At 37.0% G+C, this 13,479-nt stretch overlaps 1 protein-coding gene across 1 annotated transcript in view; it reads left to right on the forward strand.

Annotated features, from left to right (window-relative positions):
* Positions 1 to 13,479, forward strand: part of PPP2R2C (protein phosphatase 2 regulatory subunit Bgamma) — a 209,478-nt gene that overhangs the window by 9,604 nt on the left and 186,395 nt on the right. The window lies entirely within an intron of this gene.

Here is a 13,479-nt window from a genome sequence, read left to right on the forward strand (position 1 = left end):
AAGAAGGTAAGATTCTTCTGTTTCAAGAATTGCAACCCAGAAGCTTAACTTCTGCAAATATGGATTCAGAAGTCATACTGCAGGCCACAGAGTTTGAGTTTTAATATTCTTATTGATCAGTTCTTTTCTGTAAAATGCATTTTTTTAGTAAAATGGTGAGAGATTTAAAGCAGAAGTCAATATAGTTTTTTTTCTTGCACGTTTGTACTGTCTGATGAAAAAATTCCAAAAGTATCGCAAACTATTCAGGTATTTTCAACTGCCTTTCCCTCATGTATGCTACTTGGATACAAACCCCTTATTCAAAATAATAGGCAATAGCTCACAAGTTCCTGTGTGATTGCCTAATGGCACATGACAAAACCCACCAACAGTGAAAAGGTGTTACTTACTAGTCAGATTCTACATCTTGCCATCTCAGCTGAATTGTCAGGGTTTGGTGATCCAGAAGAGGGAGCTGCCACATAAATTTCTAGCAGTTTGGAACTTAGTGAGGTCTCTTTTAACCCCCCACCATGGAAATTTTTTTTGGTTTTTTTTTTAAATTTTGTGACTGACTCCAGTGGTTTCATGTGATTTTTTGGTCACTCAATTCATAGTTTGCTGATTTCTAAGGACAGCATGAGAGACTTAGTTCTTTAAATTCCTTCAGTTTTCAGTATCAGGTCCATGTATGTTTTTAAATATTCTGCTTAAATAGCATGCTAAGACCTTTAGTTGACATGATGAATGCAGTCCCTTTTACTTAGTCTGCAGAGCTTTTTTAAACATAGGTGTTTCTGACTAGCCCACCATGGATTTTTTATAGATGTTTTCTGTAGCCTGCAGGAAGAACTCTGTGGTGACTGGCCTTCCTCAGTGCAACTCCATGTGAGACAGAAGTGGCTTCACTGTAGTATTTTTTTATGTGTAAGGAGTGATTCTTCTGTCACAGTAAGAACATACAGCTGGTATTTTGAATAAAGCAATATATATGTAAAATAGCAAAACCAATGTGCGCATTACAATGTGCTTTTTAATGTTCTTTCTCTCTCTTTTTTTTTCTTTAGCAGTGCAGAGCAATTTATAGTGAGTCAATCTATAATTTGTGAGCTACAAAACTAAAGAGCCATGAGGTACTGGGAGAAGGCATTAAAACATGTACTTATTAAAACTTGTACTCGTGTCAGGAAGGAGACCAGGCTTCCCAAGCATCCTGAGCATATTTTCAAGTGCAAGATTTCAAGGTTCTGATACCAGTTGGTGGAACCCTAGATTGCCACTTGCTGTAATGATAGCTCTTATCAAAGCTATTGAACCTTCAGATTCATTGTTAGTCATTTTGTGTTAACAGCTGATGGCAGTGATGTGACTTTGTTCCATGAGGTAACTGGAGTACTGAGTATTGCATAATATATTCCTTGGGTTTTTTTGTCGTTAAAAGCTTGAGGGTACTCAGTATTAAGAAGCTTATATTTTTTTCTCATGAAGAAGAATGAATACAGCACTGTGTTGATTATATATTTGGGGGTGAGCACCTTATATATTTTGTGCAAATTTTGAGGTGCTGGAACATATCCAGAGAAGGGCAATGAAGCTGATGAAGGGTCTGGAGCACAAGTCTTGGAGGGTGGCTGAGGGAACCAGAATTATTTAGCCTGGAGAAAAGGAGGCTCAGGATGGACTTTATTGTTTTCTACAACTACCTGAAAGGAGGTTGTGAAGAGGTGGGGGTTGGTCTCTTCTCCCAAGTAACAAGTAATAGGACAAGCAAAATGGCCTCAAGTTGAACCAGAGGAGGTTTTGGTTGGATATTAGGAAAAAAATTCTTCACTGAAGGGGTGTTCAGGCATTGGGACAGCCTGTCCAGGGAAGTGGTAGTTATCAAGCTGTGCCAAGGGAAATTTAGGTTGGATGTTAGGAAAAAGTTCTTTACTGAGAGAGTGATAAAGTTCTGGAATTGCGTGCCTGGGGAGGTGGTAGAGTCACCATCCCCGTATGTGTTTAAAAAAAGACTGGATGTGGCACTCAGTGCCACGGTTTAGTTGGGGTGGTGTTAGGGCATGGGTTGGACTTGGTGATCTTGAGGGTCTCTTCCAACCTGGTGATTCTGTGATTCTGTGGTGGAGTCACCATCCCTGAAGATGTTTGAAAGATACGTAGATGTGCCACTTTGGGATGTGGTTTAGTGAGCTTGGCAGTGCTGTGTTAATAGTGGGACTGGATGATCTTACGGGTGTCTTCCAACCTAGATGATCCTATGTTTCTCTTTCTGGAGATAAATATAGAATAGTAAAAGTCCTTGCCGTGACAGTGAAGGGTGAGAATGAAGCATTTCATTTGTTATCGACATGAATACTCCTGCATGTGGTAGTATCCTGCTGTTGACTTAGTTCCTATTTCCAATTAGTAAATCTGTAAATATGACTACTTCCATAGAAGGTACCCCTGGATTCCATTCATACTTCTATGGGGTATCATCATGTGGCCTTCAGACTGTATGCAAGCTGCTCTGTTAGACAATTTAGACATTACATTATGAAGTTGTGCACAACATTCTAATATCTGAGTATGCCAACATGTAGAACTCTGTGGCTTATTTTTAGTTATTTTGTAAAATACTTTTGAAATTTCTTTATTTTTTACATGTTCACAAATGTACATGCATACACTTTTTTCTTATGTCTGTGCAAGGTTCATATAAAAACCAACAGAAAGTTATATGCAATCAATGTAGATGTGTTTGACTTTTCCTTCAGGAGGCTTCAGAATAAGTACATAAACAAATACTGGTTTTTTATATACATAATATTTTGCACATGGCTATTACAATTGAAATGTATAATATTTAAAATATTTGTATGTTCAAAAAACTGATGGCCTATTTGTATGTTTTTAAGTCTTCCATCAAATACAGTTTCTTTTCAGAATGCATACATTCCCCAGATGTTCTGCTTCTGTTTATTTGCAAGCACATTTTATAGCGGCTCATGTCACAGTGAATGGAGTTGACGGTTGGGCTGATTGCAGGAATATGCAAAATGTTAACCTCATAAATCTTTCTCCACCGATTGTATTAGGTAATTTTTAGAAAAATATGCAGAAGTATGGTGCAAGAGACAGTTCCATTATTTTAGTTGGAACCATCTTGGTATTGCAGTTAACGCTGATGTATTCAATTCAGAGACAATTATGTCTAGACATTAACAGGGGCTGTTGATTTGACATTCTATTCATAAAGAGGGCATGTGTCATTCAAAAGTGAGTTGTAAAACTATTCAGCATGATTGCATTGTTAGTAATGTGCCTTTCCACTTCACACAACTACTATAACTAATTACCATATTTAGTAGACTTGAGATCCTGAAATGAAAATAACTCACAATTTCTTTGGGAGATACAAATTATATTAATATTCCTTCTCTTTATACCCAAAATAAACTTCTGTGTTATGACTAGACTTGAAGATGGAAAGTAGAGGTGTTATCCTTGCAAGACTTGATGGTTTCTTGTTGAATCTTACTTCATGATCTTTGAAATTTTTAATACAGACTAGTTTTCTTCAATATATGTTTTTGTTTGTCAGATAACTCTTATTTTTGAAGCTTCTCTGATAAGTTCTTGTGTTAACATTGTAAACTCTGCTTTGAAATTGTTTATTGTGGAAATACCCCATGCTTCAGATTTCATTTATTTGCAAGAAGCACTAACTTGGAGTCCTTTGTAATGATATGCAAACTAGATATAATAAAGTAAGAATAAGTCTTACTTTTCGTGCACTACATCTTAAAACCCTACATGAAAAATCTCAAGGGAAAAAACCCCACAATTTTTTTTCCTTACTCTTGGCAGGCTGTTACATTCAGGTTGTGCTGTTTCCTCTATTCTAAACGAGGGCATCACAGTCATATTTCACTTTGTTTGCTTTTGCTGGGTTGAGTTTTTTTCCCCAAGAACACTTGCCCTAGTGGAATGTCCACCTTTCCTAAGTGAAAGCTAAAGAGACAATGAGAGTCTGCTGAGGGCATTGACGGTGTAGCTGTGCACTGGTCTTTCTTCAGAAGCGTGCCGCCATGCCTCAGGATCTGTGACTTTATGTTGCTTTTTGATTTCTCCCTCTCCTCGTGCTCCTCCACATTGATCAAAAATCTTCCTTAAAACATGATACCTATCTTGGCTTCTGGAAGTAGCAACTGTGCATTGAAATTTCTTTCAGTTTAAGAATATTGCGGTATTAACATCGTATTTCTGATTTCTAGTCTGATTATTTTAGAGGCATAATTGTTCAATGATAATTGAGAAAATGCACAGAGGTTTGTTAAAGGACTTGACTCCCCTTTTCTTGATGATGCCAAATCATAAAATGTACCCATGGGGAAACAGTAAATAGAATATTTTATGTCAAGAAGACAGACCTCAAAGTTCAAGCTTCTTGATTCTACTACGAGATGAATCACCTCTGCTAGAGACCATCTCTAGTAGCAGTAAGAGGATCTCTGTCTCTCTCTCTCTCCCCTATGCTGAGGTGAGTCTCTAGAGCAGCTTGTGACCTGTATTACACGTCAAATGTCAGACCTCTGTAGTCATTGCTTTCTTTTGCTGCAGGTTCAGAAAGTTCCCAGAGCAATGTCTGTGCTGACTGGGGCTGGGCAATACTGACCTGGGCAATACTGACCCCCTCACACTTGCAAAGATCACTCACTTAAAAAGAAGCTCCAAAGCATCTGACAAATGTGTGTGTATCTCTCTCTCTCTCTCTGTACATATATATATATATGCATATGTATTGTCTCCTCAAATGGTTGAAAGAAAGCACGTATTCAAACCCTGTAGTTAAAAAGCAGAACAAATAAAGGAGGATTGCAAACCCGAAACTTCAGTGACATCATCACATATTACTGTTTCTATACATACCCTGCCACATTTGACTCACAGGTTTTATGTGTCTCTGTTTTACTTCTTGTGTATGCAGTGTGACAGTGATTGGAGCTCTGTACTTCTCCAGACATGGAGTTGTGTTGTTTCTTTGGTAAGAGTACTTAAGTATGTAACCATTCGCACAGATTCCTTTACTTGGAGAAAACTAGCAAATGCTTGCCTATGTAAATGTAACATTTGAGTTCAGATGAGAGCACAAGTCAAGAAATTCAAAGATATAGTTCCCACAGCAACCATAATTCAACCTCGTTGCTGTGAGAGCACAAAAGCTCGCACGAAATACCATGCAGAATACTGCATGTATGCAACTGTTGGAGACACGGTTGCTAGGAGAGCCATAAATTTTAATTTCTAGAGGTATTTACATTCACATTTTATATGTCTTGGTATTAGAATCTGTATTTTATTGAAACAGTGCAGAAATGAAAAAATGGAAAAGCATCCATTTGGGTTAGTGTATCTTTTTGCTTTCTTGTAATGTACAATTGATTATATTACTATCTCTTTCTGTTGACTTTTTTTTTTAAGGGAGTAATATTGAATGTGAAATATAATCTGGTCTGCTTCCTTACCTGACTCTATTTTTTCTCTTTGTTTACCCCTGTTACTGAACCTGCAGCTAATGGGGTCTACTTGTTTGCCTACCAAGGATAAATAAACCAGATATTTATCTATATGTACCCATCTATCTTGTTATTCAACTTCCATCTGTTGCTTAAGGTTCCATTATAAGATATCCCAAAGCATATGGAATATATTTCTTTTCAATATCTCATAGGATACTTTTGGTTTCTTTGTTTGCCAGCTAAGTCTGCTGATTTGGTCATCTTAGACATGTTTAATTATTATGAGGGTTAGTGAAGGAATGGGAGTGTCCTTGTTTTGAATTTATATTTTTAATTTAGAAAAATATAAATATTTCAATTACAATAATGGGTGCAGAAAATGTTTGTAAATAGTATCTACAGGATTTCCAGGAGTTGGTTGGCTGAAATATCTATACCATGTTTCTTAGCCTTTCAGATGTTGCCAGTGGAGAGAGAGACCATGATGTTTGAAGATTGGTATATTAAGTCCCATTCCCATGGGTAATTATTGTATCTGTAGGCTGGATTGAGTATTCATGATTATTTTAAAAAAAAATCACTTTGACTGGGGCATACCTCTTAATTTATTTGGAAAAAAATCACCAGTCATTTAAAGTAAAAGAAAAAAAGGGAAATGACACAAGATGAGGAAGGTTCATGATAAGAGTTTCTCTTCAAACTACAAAAAAATTAATTTAGACTTCATCTAGTTTCTACCAGACTGATTTTTCTCAGCCCTCCATCATATCTTAGTCTGCTATATGAGCCTTTTTATGGACAGTCTGGGCAGTGCTGAAAGACTGATTGGATGTGAAAATGTTCTCCTTGGGAAATCTTTGGATCCTGCCCTTCCCAGATTGTTAGGCAATCTGCTCTAGGAAACCTGTTTTGACACTGCTTGTTATCTCTGCTCGGCAGAGTCCTACAGGGACCATCAGTGCCTACCTCAAAGCCAGGGTTAGGGGAATTCGCTCTGCAGCCCACTGCCTTCCCAAAGCTTTATTGTTCTGTTTCATTGTGCTCAAAAGCTAGTTAGGAACTGCACACATATTATTGCACATGTGTCTAAAATAAAGTTGTATAGGAAATGCAGATTTTCTTGTGTAAGAATTTATAACCTGAAATTTGGACTCCATCTGAAAATTAAAACATTCACAGTGGCTCAACAATTTCTTAATAGAGAAACACAAGAAAATTAATTAAATTCTGGCTGCCATCTGATGAAGAGTTGGTCTGGTCTTTCCACAGTGACTTCACTGTGTCTGTATTCTATGAAATGAGGAAGGGGACTGGAAATTGTGAATCATGGCAATTCTTCAAGGAGCAGGTGTGTAAGCAGAGTCTTGGATAAAACTTGAATCATAAGGCTCTATGTCCTGCTGAAACAAGAAAGTGAATGCTTAGGATGTAAGTTTTGTGTAAGAACTCCATTGTGGTCATAAACTTCCATCAACATCCTTACAACATTTCTTTTTCCAGTGTGTATAGCTATTATTTTGGGGCTTCCCTGAAGTGTGAATAGTTACAAGGATAGTTTTGTTTTCTTCTTTCTGTTCTCTTGCATGTAGTAGTTGTGCTTCTGGTATTTGAAGTGAAATAAATAATGGCAAACTTCAGTGGAAACTAAGAACTGCATAGGGATGATTTGAGATAGCTGGAAAACAACAAAATGTTCCACTTGAAAGTGATCTATTTTTAGTAAACAGAAATACATAAATAGACACAGGGTCTAGAAAACACTAAGTTTACATTTGTGTTCATTACAAGTTGATCAGTAACTGTTGCTGGATGACTTGATGTAGTTATTTTATACAATTAATCACTGTCCGTACAGGCCCAGGAAAGAGAAATGGACAGTCACTACTGCCAGGGGTTGCTGGTGATCATGATGAGCTCATTTTTTTTTGAGGTGATGGGGGTCCTGTGGCAGGAAATGCCTTTATGGGAAACTGCTTTCTCTGTAGTGGCAAAAGTGCCTGGTGTTGGAAACCAGGTCATAGTTTCAACACTTACTGACAAGGGAGGAGAAAGTTGGTGTAACTCTACTTATGCATGTATTTTTCCTCCAGCATATAACTTCCTCTGTGTGCATGTGCCCCCAGAGACATGGATTTCCTAATGGAACATAGGACTTTGATGAAAGTGGATGGCCATGTCACCTCGCAGTTCTCAACAAAGAAGAAAATTTCCTTGGTGGGATTAAAACCATCTGCTTGCATCATGGGCTGTTAGGTATGAGATAGGATTTGACTTCAACATGTTAGTCACTGTTAGTAGATGGAGGATTGGTATGTAGAATAAACTGTCTCATACGTTAAAGATTTTTGTTGTTTCTCTTCATTTGAAAATAGGTATTTTTGTCAATTACAATGAGCTGGAAAGAATTTTTTTTTTTTTTTTAAATCAGTTTAATTTTTAAAGAATTTTTAGTATTTTACATTTACCTACAAGCATTTCTTTTGGCATCCTGTCAAAATTACCACAGAGGTGTTTGAATTATATTTGTTAACTCTGATAGAAGTTTTGTAGAGGAGTTGATTGTGCTCTGTTATTCAAGGCAAGATGGTTCCTTTTGCAGGATTGTATTTCCAGTTTCCAAATTTCACCAGCTCCTAACCATTGAGGCTAATTTTTTTTTTTTTTTCCCCTGGATTGGCTTCAGGCTGATTTTTAACAGAAAATTCTAGTCAAGACTGCCAACTTGGCTTTGACCATAAGCCTCACAAGAAGATGCCTGGTATCCTTTTTCCCCTTAAAAAAAGAATTCCATCAAACTTTCCTTGAAAAAGCTCTAGTATTTGCATGCTTGGAAGGAGAAACTTCAATTTGATGAGGTGAATATAATCAATTTGAATATTTTAAGAGTGTTTTTGGCCATCCCTGTGAGTACCCGCTCTTCTTTGACCGACTTAACCTCTGACAAATGGTTGCTTAAATAATCTCATGTAAGTGTTGGTGGAAGTGTGTAGATGGACTTTTCCCCCCCCTTTTCTGTCAGCTCAGCATACAGGGAATGTTCCCTGATGCAGAGCTGAATTGACCTTTCTCTAACTGCAATTCTGATCTGATTGGAATCAGAGATGTTTTTTGGTATTGAAGTCTTACAACTTTCTGTTCTCTTCTTTGAATTTCATTCTCTCTGTCTGCTGGAAAGGGGCAGAGTAGAGGAAGAATCACTGTTTGATTTGACATGGAACAGGTACTGGCTGTCAGGAGTACCTTGGAAAAGGATTCTGGAGTAAAAAGAATGGACTGGCACTGTCCTGGAAATCAGAACTCTTGACTGTGTGAATTCACTGGTAGTACTTGGTCATCATGGTTACATGCTGAAGCTGCCTGAACAGAGACTGGGAATGAGGTGAAAACATGGGAAGAGGCATTATTAGGAGGGGAGGAGAGACATGGAGATGAGTCTCCTGCAGAACCTAGAGGGTAACACAGCTTACCTGAGAGCTGCTTCGCTTCTGGTGCTAGAAGCCTGCATGGCATCATTGCTGGCATTGGGAGTGAAGCTGTACTCCAGCAAGTAAGTTCTTGGTATGTACTTTTGGACCAGCTCTTCATTAACAGTACAGACTGGTAAGTTTCTATAGCTAACAGTGACCTACTTGGTTCAAGAAACAGGGAATTTTCCAGTAGACCTTATGATTGCAAAGTTACAGAAGATTATGTTTCCTGCCATCTGTTGGAATATGTTTCCTTTTTTTTAAGAACTTGGAAATTTTTTTACCTTTGAAAACCTTCTCAGGAGCACTTCAGAACTGCTGTATCAAGCATGCAATTGCCTGGGCAGCCTAATTTAAATGCCCGACGTGTACACATTGTAGTATAATAATTATATTATGATGCTGGTTTAATTTTCACCTGGTTGAGCATATGAATCAGAGTAGTGAAGTGCAGAAAACTGTTCTGTAAGCCCTGTCTGATCTATTGCAAAAACTGGAAGGTATGTTGTTAGCATTCTGGAGAGCTGGAATCTTTCCCTGTAGCGATGTTTCTGTGCAAGGTGAGAAGCAGTGCACTTTAAAATGTGTTGTCCCTGATCATGTGTTTTTAGTTTTTAGATATCTAGGTTGGGATGCTGAATTGCTGAGTAGGCACTCTTACATTCTTAGTCAGTGGAAATGCTGTGTAGAAAGGTATAAACTATAGAAAATATAAGGGATTGGGCCACATAATGAGTAGTATGCAGAAAACAAGACAACTGCAGGTATGACATTAAGTGAGCTTAGTTGTGTGTTGAATAAAGTAAGATTAGAAGTTTGATGATCCCGGCATGTAGCAGTCATCGAGTTACATACATACTGCAGTTTTTAATTTCTGGTTATTTGCATTTGCACTGCTGGCAAATAACTTCTTAAGAATTGTGTGACGGATAAAGAGAGACTTTACATAACTACAGAAATAAAAAGTAGTTTTGAATGAAAATGGCTTGCATTACAGAAATATTTAGCTTGAAAAAGAGAACATTAAGGAAGTAAGTTGAAGTAATTACAATATCTTCTCACATAGTCTCTTGCTAATTAAAAAAAAATACTGTTTTAGCATCTTAACTTTTTTTCCAATTGCCATTAGCTGCATTCTACAAATGCAGAAAAACAACTGTGTGAACATAGAAAATTAAAACGAAAGGGACTAGAGATTTTGAATAAATACTTACAAATTGCTATAAAAGACAAAAGTAAATGATAGGGATGTAATTTTCACACATTTCAAATGTAATTATGTTGTGTCATAATTTTGTGGGGTATTAACCTTATAGTTATGAAAAATAAAGTCAAATTCAGAACTCATTTCAATAGTAGACCATATTTAATTTTATATCTAGATATCTAAAAATTATATATAATATTTAACATTTAGAAAATCAAATTTCTGAAAGTTTAGCTACTGTGACAGTCTTGTGGCTTTGGAGTTCTAACTGACTGCAAAATGGAAACAATGTGAGCAATGAATCTTTGGATTTAGATGAGAAATAAAAGCTTATTACTGCATTCAGGAGGTTGGCATACCTTCCTTTGTATTCCTAGCATTAAGTATCACTTTGCAGTAATGATACCGAATGCATCCAGAAATGCAAGTGAAGGATCTGAAAACTAAGATGCAATATATCAGATTGACTAATACATTATGAAGTGGTATAAACAATTTTAACTAAACTCAGTAAATTGTGTTTCTTTCCTATTGTGTTTTTTCAGTTGGTTAATTTGAAAAATTCAGAAAATCTTGTCAAGTATCTCTATCATTGTTACAAAGTCACAAGGTTTGACTGTAATTGTCTGCAGGTGATAATAATTAATATTTAACTTTGCTCTTTTTAAAAAAAGGAGAAAATAGTTAAAAAATGAATTCTATCCTGATGGGACTCAATTTAGAACCTACTGAATGCTACAGTAGAACTTTCATTGACTTCAGTAGGAGCAGAAATCTGGCTTTTCATATCAGTTTTTGCTGATGAGGTGATAGCTGTTTTTCTGCAGGGAACAGTTGTAAAGTATTGCTTGAAACCATGAAGTCGTAGCTGCTGGCTTTGTTCCCCTCTTTCGGGTGGGATTTGGGGATACAGAACATAGATACCTCTCCTTTCTGAAAAGCCTGAAATGTCTGTTAAATCACAGCTTTTCAAATCTTCCCAGAGGAGATTTGCTCAGGATTTTTTAATACATGTAGTATATGACAAGTAATAAAACCAGAAGGGTTATTTGTTGTATTTTTATGGTTGAGTCTGTCATATCATATTTGCAGACTTGTCAGTGGACAGTCAGCAGCGCCTGAAGTCTCAGAGGTCAGCGTGTGAACACTGTGGAAGGGCTGTGCTGCTGATTGTAGAGAGGGGGCTTAGGTTGCATTATGGTGATTTACGTTATTCAAATGGGAATTCTGATTGCTGCAGCTCAGATGACTTCTAACGTGACAGGCATATCATGGATTTAATTATGAGATGTGCTGATGGAAAAAGACCTGGGGTGGCTGGAGTGTGATACAGTGCAGGCAGTTCTGCAGTGCAGGCCATGCTTGCTCGGACAAACCGTGTTGCTGTGCTGGGCCCCTCTGCCACCCCATTCTGATGCAGTTGCTCAGCTTATGGGAGGTTGTTTTTCTCAGATCAGGTGCAGTAATTTGGCTTTTAGCAAAGTAACAATATGTCATGTATAGAAGGAAAATCTGACTGGTAGGTGGCCAGTATGGGGTAAGGTTTAAGGTCTGTGTCCTTGAAATACTGAGAAAATACAGCAACAGATGTGCAGGATTTAAACTGGTTATTATTCCGGTCCTGTAGATATAAACAGATAATTAAAATGTCATTTTTACAATGTCTTCATCAGCAAAAAGTTTGATCTCCTACAAATACCTTTTGATAGAGCATGTGGGTTTTGTTCACATATGCTGTTAGATTTTTGTATTCCTCAAGGCATTTCTCTTCTGAATTATGTAAATATTTTTTTAGACTCTTCCTTTTTTTAAAATTTCTCAATCTTCTTCATTATTTAAGATGGTTAGACCTCTGCCTTTTTTCCATGTTGTCATGTAGAGTACTTTATATTTTCTTGAATGGCTGATTCTGCTCAACAATCAACATGATTTCTTTTCTTTATTCCAAGAGCTGTGGAAGTACATTTTCAGTGGTACAGGTCTTACAGAAGATGGAAACTGCTGACCTAAGGCTGCAATTTTTATACGTTTTAAGTTAAGTTTTAAATACAAAAATATTTAAACTTTCTGGAAGACAGGATTTCTTGGCAGGAAGATGAGGTGATTAAAAACATATAATGAATGCAGGTAGTACCCACAGAAATTCATCCAGCTCTGTGAAGTCCTGTCAGTCTTTGGATCCAGTCAGAGACAGAGTTTAGTTCTTGTCAGCCGATGATAGCTGTGGCCACTGAGATGGCCTTTGTGCACATGGACCTGCAGAGATGCAAAGCAGTTGTGCTAACCCACCACCCAATCACCTCCAGCTGTTCAGTGTGATTCAAATTCCTGATGGAATCATGTGCAGTGAAGTCCAGACTAATTGTAAATCTAAAGAGCACTTTTCTGACATTATTTAAAATTTTCCCTTCAGCATGATACTGTGTAAATATACTAGTGTTTATATACTGTATATAAATATAATATGTTAAAATATTATGTCTTATGCAAAAACACAGGGCTTAAGTCTCCCCACTTTTCTGAGTACACTGGATTTCAAGGGCAATTGTCTACTTTCGCTATCATGGTGTTTTAAATATCAGAAACAACCTTTAGTAGATTCAAAACAATAACTGATTGTGAAAAGAAATAACACAGCCCTTATTTTATAGCTTTTTCTATATATGCTGTACACCTCTGCGCCTGTACAGTGTTTTGTTTGTTTAAAGAAGTGGCATTCGCCTTCAGCTTTTCTTGGTTTTACACAGAATAAAAGAAAATGTTTGCCTTTTATGCTGGTAAGAAGAAGGTGAACCCTCTATTCTTTAGGGAAAACTCTGGCTACGTCTAGCTTGAAGAGTCTTTTAGGTCTGTTTATTTGTTGTGCTCACTGTGTCTTGCCTTGGTACCAAAATGTCTGACAGAATCATCAGAGATCAGGCAGATGAAAATGTTGACAAAAACCCCAGCCCTTTGTGGATGTGTACATTTGTTTCCATGTCAAAAACAAAGCAGTTCTCTCTCAGGGCTAACAGTCTTTATAGCAATATTGTAACTCTGTCTATAGGCATTATCCAAGTCTTACACTAATTTGTGAAATGCTTTTTATGATTCCTTTTATACAGCATAGTAATCTTCTGTGGATAAACACACTACAGAATATATATTTAATTGTACAGTCTTTTACTTTTTTTTCTCTTAGTTCTGTCTTTTGTTGCTTGACTAGACATGCAGTATTTTGCTGCATTGACTGCAGTTTCTCCATAGGGATATTCATGGGGAAAATTTAGAAAATATGCTATAATTGTAGATCAAATGTAGAATATGAAAAGAATATAAATGT

The sequence above is a fragment of the Corvus hawaiiensis genome, chromosome 5 (assembly GCF_020740725.1).
Source record: "Corvus hawaiiensis isolate bCorHaw1 chromosome 5, bCorHaw1.pri.cur, whole genome shotgun sequence".
Taxonomy (NCBI): Eukaryota; Metazoa; Chordata; class Aves; order Passeriformes; family Corvidae; genus Corvus; species Corvus hawaiiensis.